This window comes from Scomber scombrus, chromosome 19, assembly GCF_963691925.1.
Source record: "Scomber scombrus chromosome 19, fScoSco1.1, whole genome shotgun sequence".
In the NCBI taxonomy this organism is placed as follows: domain Eukaryota; kingdom Metazoa; phylum Chordata; class Actinopteri; order Scombriformes; family Scombridae; genus Scomber; species Scomber scombrus.
The window spans coordinates 23,167,537-23,177,234 of record NC_084988.1 but is presented as its reverse complement, the minus strand read 5'-3'; positions in this window follow the sequence as shown (position 1 = coordinate 23,177,234).

The following is a 9,698-nucleotide window of genomic DNA, read 5'->3' as shown; positions in this document are numbered from 1 at the left end:
CCGTCTGTGGCGATGAAGTCGTGGTGAATTTGAGTTGGAGTTGAGCAGCCAAGATGCCACCTAAACTCTCTAAAGTGTGGCAACACTACACGCAAATGTGTAATGGGTACGAAAGAAGTACCCAATTGGTATTGCTATCACTTTTAGGGTACCTAGATTGGTACTGGTATTGTAGTCTTTTAAACGATACCCAGCCCTAAAAAATAACTAGCTTAGCTCTGTTCAAAGGCAACAAAATCCTCATACCAACACCTCGAAAGCTCATAAATTAACACATCACAGCTCAACCTGTTTTATTTGTGCAAAAACAATTATTAGGGGTCATGTGCCTGACTATTTCTTGGCCTGGACTGGTATCTTACTGGAGACATATGTGGCATGATTATATCATCCTCTCATCTAACTCTGTCACCTTGTATACTGTTAAACAGCTCAGGGTAAGGGTTTAACATACTTAAAGACCGAAATTCATCAATGCAAAGCCTTTCTACGATGGACAGGAAGCTTTTTATCCAGGTATTTATTAAGCGATTGCCATCAGTAGAGAGATTACTGCATGAGGCCTGATGACAAAGCTCCAGCCTAGTTCACTCTTTTGTGTTGGGACACGATTGACACTGTCCCACTGCAGAACAAATAAACATCATCTAGCAAAGTGTTATGTGGTATAGTTCTCTGATCTGGGTTCCAGGCAAATTACCCCTCTTTTTCTTTCACAATGCTTTAGCTTCACCATGACAACTGGCAATCAGGCCACAGGAAGTGGGTCAACCAAAGCTGGCACGATAAAGGAAGGAAGTGCTATTTGATAGGTGGTACCATGTAAGCCAAACAGTTGTGTAGACACATGATATGCCTTGTGGGTTGTGATTTCTTTAGAAGATTTTGGTCCCGTGTGGAATTCATTGAGGCGTGTTCTCAAAAGTAGAGATATTGCATAATGATCCAACCAATGCTAATCAGAGCTTCGTGGCAGTAGGACATGGGGCATAATAGCAAATCATGGTGTGTTTCAGTTTGAATTATAAACACCAATGGAGCAACAAGGCTTCCAATGCTTATGACATATCAATCAATTATATACAGTATGCACTAACTTTCATAGTTATACAGTTTTTTTGCAGTTACAAACAATCAATACTACATTGTTCCTAGATCTGTTTCACCACCATTTACTCTTACTTTTAATGTTGCCTGGGCTGTAAGTAGCTCCTCCATTTTCATTGTCCATTGCATTGTGGGAGAATAATGTCCATTAACTGTTGTGAATATACTTTGAACATACACACATGTCCAGCATGAACACACGACTGACTCTAAACCAGGGTCTGTTCCATAAAGCCTGCTAAGAAAAGCAGGTCTTATTGTTGAACACCTGACTTGAATGAGCCTAACAAATAAGATCAGGCTAAAGCGGTTCCATAAAGGCCAATCCACGTTTGCGCGATCAGACTAATTCAAGACAGGCTCAAGTATTCAGACTAATTGCGTGTGCACACCATTCAAATGTATGTATGATGTTGAACACAGATCAAACAGATTCACAATGGCAAAAATCCACCACAAAAATCTGATGGTACTCCACCCAACAACTTTTTAGTGCGTTCATAGCGTGAGATACTGTTGACCGAACAAACAACTTAGACAAGGGTTTAAAGTCTTAAGCATTTCTGGAGGCAAGTATTAGATAACCATTAGGACCATTCTCACTGTGTTTGTCTTAATTTGACTTTACTTGTGAGTAACATGAATTGTGGATGTACTATTAAAATGTCCCATTCTGTGGCTGTCATGTGTTTGGTAAGGTTAATATGTCCACCTTGAGAAAAGGCTATATAACAATACTGTGTAGTGTGGATTTTGGACACAGCTTCAAGAGTTTACAGCCATGTTAGCGTCTATGTGAGGCATGTTACGCACAGCAGCTTGCAGCTACATGCTAACATGTTGATAATAGCAGGTGTAATGTTTAAAATCTTTGTGTTAGCATTCTAATATTTGTTAATTGGCACTAAAAACAAGGTACAAGGACACTGATGGGTATGTACTTAAATAGTTTTGCTGGTACACTATTTGATCATCAACAAAGTGTTGGACAAACAGAAATTTTGAACTCAGGATGGTGGAAAGGTCAAGAGATCAAAGTTTTTACATTCCATCCTCTGGTGACCACTGCTGTCTGAACCAAATCTGATGGTACTCCATCCAACAACTTTTTAGTGCGTTCATAGCGTGAGATACTGTTGACCTAACAAACAACTTAGACAAGGGTTTAAAGTCTTAAGCATTTCTGGAGGCAAGTATTAGATAACCATTAGGACCATTCTCACTGTGTTTGTCTTAATTTGACTTTACTTGTGAGTAACATGAATTGTGGATGTACTATTAAAATGTCCCATTCTGTGGCTGTTATTTATTTCATCATGTGTTTGGTAAGTTTAATGTGTCCACCTTGAGAAAAGGCTATATAACAATACTGTGTAGTGTGGATTTTGGATACAGCTTCAAGAGTTTACAGCCATGTTAGCGTCTATGTGAGGCATGTTACGCCCAGCAGCTTGCAGCTACATGCTAACATGTTGATAATAGCAGGTGTTGTGTACAATTGTGGATGTACTATTAAAATGTCCCATTCTGTGGCTGTTATTTATTTCATCATGTGTTTGGTAAGGTTAATGTGTCCACCTCATGATGGTGGAACATTCCATCCTCTGGTGACCACTGCTGTCTGAACCAATTCTGATGGTACTCCATCCAACAACTTTGTAATGTGTTCCATAGTGTGTGAAACCTTCCAAATACTGTTAACCTAACAAACAATTTACACAAGGTTTTAAAGTCTTAAGCATTTCCGGAGGCAAGTAACCATTAGGACCTTTCTCACCGTCTTTATCCTAATTTGACTTTACTTTGTGAGTAACATGAATTGTGGATGTACTATTAAAATGTCCCAGACTGGAGTGCCTTGGTGGTCAAGTGGTTAGCGCGCATGCCATATAATTGCAGCGTCCCTGGTCCGAATCCGGCAAGGCACCTACAGTATGCTGCAGGTCATTCCCCTCTCTCTCCCTGTTTCCTGTCAGCCTCTCTGCCAGCTACGGTCTAAATAAAGGCCAAAATAAATCTTTCTTTATTTCTTTTCTTTTTTTTTTAAATGTCCCAGACTGTAGCTGTTATTTATTTGATCATGTGTTTGGTAAGGTTAATGTAATCACCTTGAGAAAAGGCTATATAACAACCCTGTAGATCTATGGTCAAGCGTAAATGTAGATGTGTTCAACAAGCAACGCTGTTCCTTCAGAAGAAAACATCTAATCTGTGGGCAGAAAAATGTGATCACAGCTGCTTTCTTTGAACACATTGTGATATCAGGCATGAACAGCAATGTGTCTCAGCCAGGTCCAAACATGCTCTGTCTATAAAGGCAGTTCTGGAAAAGGGCAAGCAGCATAGAAAACTGCAGGACACACCTACTCATTCAAGGGTTTTCCTTTATTTAACTATTTTCTACATTGTAGAACAATACTGAAGACTACTGAAAAACTATTGAATAACATTTGGAATAATGAAGTAAGCAAACAAAACTTTATAAAGGCAAAATATGTTTCAGAGTTCAGATTCCTTAAAGTAGCCCGTATTGATGATAGCGTAATATCTCTTTCTTTTTTTTTGCTTAGCCTACCAAATAATTCCATATCTTATCATTTTCTAATTTTGTCTTCAGGCCTGTAAAACTATAGAAAAACCCTTGAATGAGTAGGTTTGTCCAAACTTTTAACTTGTTCTGTAGTTTGTTATGTACAAAGTGGCTTGAAATTAAACATACACATGTTCTGTGAGTGACGATAAAACTATATGACAGGGAAAAAATACCCTTTGGTTGAACTGCTTGCAGCTCATATCAATATTGAAGCTGTAGCCTGTGATGTAGAGTCACTAGTACATTTATTTTATTTTATTACCACTTCTTAAAACCTTCTTTCCCACTCCCTATAAATGTGCTGTAAGAAATCTGTAAGACTTGTGGGGACATGTTAGAGCCGGCAACCCTTTACAGTCAGTAATAATGATAGGTATAGCCCTGCTGATACTATTACTAGTACTATTTCAGTTTCAATGTTGCGAACTAACATTAATATGAAATAATAGTGTTTTTTTCCCATATTAAATTCAAACTATAAATATCGAACATTGTACAGAACGAGCAGCAGCTGGTGTCACGTTCCAGATGAGGTACGTCAGCAGCAGCTACTTAAAGTAAAGACACTACTGTCTAGCTTGAAGTGAGGTGATTTGAATTGTCTAGTCTAGAGCTGCAACCAGCTGTCACTGACCCGCTGTGGGTCAGACCAAGGACGGCTCCTTTCAAAGATTAATCCACTTAACTAGTTAGATGGTCGGCCTTGACTAGCAGTCTTACACACACACAAATACACACGCCGTCTGGTGAGCAATGTCGGTCAAGTTTGACAACAAGGGAGTAGGGACGATTCATTTTAATTGATCGGCAACCTTTAAATCTTCATATTCCTCTGCACACTAATATATATTCCGGCCTTTGTTGCCCTGTCATCACTACATTTGTCCCTCCCTGACTTTATGTCACCACTATTTCTGGACTCTTTGGATCATGTCTACCTCTTTCATCTTCCCACACCCCACTGGAGTGTAAAGTGGTAGCTTTTGTGACTTTTTCCACCATCCCACAGCAATTCTGTCTTAATTATCTAAAATGGTTTTCAGGGTGGCGTCCCTTGGGAATTGCGGTCTAAGATGCGTAGCATGCAATCGCAATGTCTATTTCTTGTCTATCTTTACTGTTAACTATGAAAAATAAAGAGGGCGAAATACCAGCAAAAGTGAATGGAGTTCAGAAGATAAAGTAGCATGTCATTGATGATGCTCATGGCATTGTGCTACACACTTTGTGAGTTCTATATTTGACCTTTATATGGGCTATGTGTAAAATGCCTCCATACTGTATTCCCATCATAGATTCCCCTGACGATGGAAAGCAGATTTTGAGTCATTTAGGAAACCATGACTCATCTCCAAACCATGACACATCTCCAAACTTAATAGGAATATTAGGCCATGAACTCCACTCAAAGGCTACCTTCTATGAGGTCATATTATGAGTCTGCAGGCTACAGCCACTTTGCCATCTTCCTCCATTAAGACAAAGGCGTCAGAGCTGCTCAGCTTTAGAACAGCATCTAACCAGAGGCCAATGGGCAATTGAACCTTGATGAGGTTAGGCGAGGACACTTTTCTTCATTCATTACAAATGTGTGCCATCTTGCTAAAACTCACGTGATGGTGCAAATATGATGGTATTAATGGTAGAAACCACGACGCGGAGTGTAAAGCAGCAAGCCTCCTCTTCAGTCTGTGTCTTTTACCGCCAAACGGATCAAAGGAGTGAAATGTGCTGATGCAGGATGTTCACCGAGCTTCAGGCCAACCTAGGAAAGCACAAAAGATGTTCCAGTGAAAATACGATGACTTTTTTTTTTTTTTTTTGCCTGAGTCTCCCCACTGCTGAGCGAACTAACTGTGGGCAACTCAACCTTGAAAAAAGAAGAAATGATGAGTCAGCAGAGGGCCAGATTAAACAGCTCTCCTCTCATCACTCCAGGGACTGAGCTGTAGGCAAGCAGGGCAGCTCTATGACCAAAGGCTAATTTAATTGTCAGGTCATTTTGATACAATTTAAACTGTAATTAGGCTTAATTTAAGAAATGATTCATTTTATTCAAACCTATTAATCAATGAATCAATCAGACTTGGGGTGTGTTAATAATGTGAAATTCTAAATAATAATCCTTTTCAAGCAAATTCACTGCAAAAGCTCTTTTCTATTATCTGTTACTGACATACGGACTGTAACATTTCTGAAACATTTGTATTTATACTGGCATTCTACTTTCTCCTCCTGTCTCCATCTGACAGACAGGCGCATGTACAAAGGCGCCAAATGGATTCAGGTCACTGTCACAGAGAGTTTTCACAGTGATGCTGAGGACGTGACCCCGATGTGTCAGCACCAGCGCTCCACGAATATTACGAAGCGGAGGGATACCAACTTTTCAACACAAAACAGATGTGTGATGTTCACTCCGACACACACCACAGTGATTAGATAGATAAGTTGACAGGCATTTGATATGTCTAGCAGCCATGCATGCACACTTTGTCTTTCTTTTTTTTCTTTAGGACAATTTTAGGGTTAACATTTCAACAATCTTCTGCGCCGTAAGAATGTTGGAAACTTGGAGTCAAACTGACCTTCAGATTTGAGACACAAAGTAATACAAGCTGCATTATGTCTCAACGGTATCACAATGGCATTTTAAAGATAAGCAGCTTGCATATTTGACTTCACGGGGTGTTATTAAACCATGCTGTGGAGTTACAGTCATGTCAGAAATTTTTTTTTTCCACAGCAAGGAATCTTAAAGTCATGTGCTCCACAGAAGGGAGGTAGTGAAAAAGTTTTTATCTTATTCTTTATTATCCACAAAATGTGTCCTCACTGCCGTCTTGTCCCAAATACAATGTTACACAGTGGAGGAGCGTTGTCTATGGGTCTATGATTCTTTGTTTGACAAGAGAGTAGAGAGTGTACAGCCACGCTGGCAGCTCTGTGAGGCTGTACTTAAGCACAGTGGTACTTTGAACTAAATTATAAAGTCAGCTTGCTAACATGCTCACAGTGACAATAGGCCTTTTTCACAGCAGACGTTTTGACTTGTCATGGTAGGAAAGGCAAAGGGGTAACTGACAATCTTCATTCTATTCAAGATTTTGGCCATAAACCAAACTATTGGACAAATCTAAAATTTGGTGCTAGATATAAAGTCTGAAGATCCTTCAACGACTTCATCCTGGAAAGATCATTCATGTTTACCATACATTTTAAACAGCAACACATCCATTAGCTACTGAGACTCAAAGTTAGTAGTATTCATCCTCTGGAGAAAATGAATGTCTGTTAAAAAATGTTGTGTCTATCCATCTTGTAAACGTATTAACATTTCACTAAAATCCAAGTATGTCGAGCTAATGGTGACACTAGGGTAAAGAGTTAGAGGATCACCAAAGCCAGCAGGGTTTGTCCTTTTATATCCATGAATTTCTGCACAAAATCCAATGACAGTAGTTATAAAATAGATGTTGAGATATTTAAGGCTGAACCAGAGTGGTTGACTGACAGAAAGAAAGGCCTTACGTGTATCTCTAGAGCAGACGCCGCTAGCATGACTAAAACAAACGTGTTAGATACATGATTTTTACCGTCTTTAAAGAGATACAATAACCTCTGAAATAAGAAATAACACATTATTTATCTTATAAATTTAAGAATTGAATTCATAAGCAATAAATTAAACATTTGTTCAATCCAATACACTCAGAGGCTAATGTTAGAAAACTGTAGGTGGGTCTTGTCGTGTGGCTGGAGTAACTGACTCACTGTCTGGCTCTTTTGTAGTTGCACTACTCTACATTATGTTTGAGCATTTATCGTTATCTCAAAAACACCACTTGTGGCTTCAGTGGTCACTGTTCAATAAAGATAAGAACACGCAGCTAACACTTATAACTCCCTTCAGCACTTCCCCTCCTCTTTGTGATGCTCACCAGACGTCAGTGATACTAACAGTAGAGGGAAAAACAGGCTTGCGGTATGAAAATCTGTTTGTTTTACCTAGCGTTAATCCTTTAATTCAGTTTGTATAAAGGCTTAAAAAAAACAGAAAACAACAGTAGGAAAGCTGATGTGTTTGCTTTATTGGTGGAGGTAAACCGTTTTATAAATTACCATGCAATTTGCGTTAAAAAGGGTTTATTTAAAACCATTCCCTTTAAAACTTATTTTATTTAGTTATGCAATTTCTTTATACGGGTACAGTGAGTGAAGACATGTATCTAAACATAGATTACGTAGGCAAGATGTCAAGGAAAGATTAGTATGACATCAGCCTTAAATTACCTGACGACAGATGAGCTTGGTCAACAGAGACACACAAGACCAAACCTTTAATTTAATTTCGAAATTTTAAAGGTTTTGCGGTATATGCCAGACACTACAGTCTCATATATACAAGCCTACCATTGTTTGTGTATTTTATAAAAATACAGATCTTGACATTTACTTCCACTCTTTCTTTGGAATGTCTTCATCACAGTACGTAGTTTCATTCTTGTTTAATGGTGCTGCTTTTATGCCAACAAAACCGACGTCAGGTTTGTGTCTAAATTCAGGGATTGCAGTACAGTTGGTAACAATGCATTTCCTTTCTGTGGCTGGCTGGTCTTGATTCAGTAGCTTTGTGGCGCAATGGTTTCGACTCTACCCAGCTGTCCGGGTGGAGTCTGTCACCACTCCCGCCCCCTCAAAGGCACTCTGTCTAATTTGAGATGACAAATGGACCAGAGTCAAAAGAGTAAAGTAACACCACAGGTACCATCTGTTCGGGTGGGCCAAAAGCCATGAAAAGAAACAGTAAGATTTCCGGTCTAAGTAGCTGTCTGGGCAAGCCACATATGTTAATGTAAATTGAGGTCAAGCTTCATGGAGCTTTATGAAGACTAAACACCTGCAATCCTCAACCTCTGACCCTGCAACTACGTAGTTGTTTAAATAAATGAGTCAGGCACTGTTGACAACAGGCTTATGCAGAGTGTGTGACACTTCAGTTAGTCAGTTATTGAGCATATAGGCTGTATTAATTGTCACATGATAACTGATAGACACCGATGGAATAATAGGCATATATAGATAGATATAGATAGATATATACTTTAGTGAATGTTAAAAACATGCTAAACCCTAAGTGCTAATGGGAATACACAATACCAAGTCGTGGTTTTTATACTTGCTTTTCATGTAAAATCATGTAGTATAAGAGCGTTCCATATAATTTTCGTCAGCCCTTGACATTCATGTTTTCACCCAGAAACGGATTTGTTTCACCAACTATTGCTGTATTCTTTTTTGTATCCTCTAAGAGAGGAAAAACAGCATGCCCTGAGAATGATCCTTACCATCTTCCAATTTTGTCTCTATGGGATAGAACTGATTATTTATCCATATATTTAAAATGCAGGAACAACAAACAACAGTTAAAATAGCATACAAACTAAACACATACAGTAAGCTACACGATTAACACAAGCAAACTGTCTATATTAGTTTTGCAAAACAAAGATTAGAAATGTATACCCCATAATACATTGGGATACTATTCCATATTACACTTTTAGCACCCGACCCATGTAGCTATGTAGTTATTAACTGTCTAAAGGGTGATGTTGTTCCATGGGTTGGGCCCTGGATACTTTTACCCAGGGCTGACTGTGCTAAACTATGTAACAGAAGTAAAATTACCAGCTTTTAAACGTGCTATATCTAAAACTAGCCCCGGCCCGTTCTGCCTCGTAATACCACTTTGTACCTAAAGTGGCGGCAGTGAGTCACTGTAGCGTCCAGTTTGATCTCTAACATGAGAGGATGAAGAATCTTAATTTGATACCACCTCAGAATGGCCACCAGGTGGAGCTTAAGCAGTTCTGCGTTTCACTGATCACATTTTTCAGCCAAGTGTGTTACAATTTATAAGTTGTATGATGTTATACTGTGTTAAAAAAAAAAAAAATTAACAAAATGTACAGTCTCAGTATCTTTACTGCTTTCA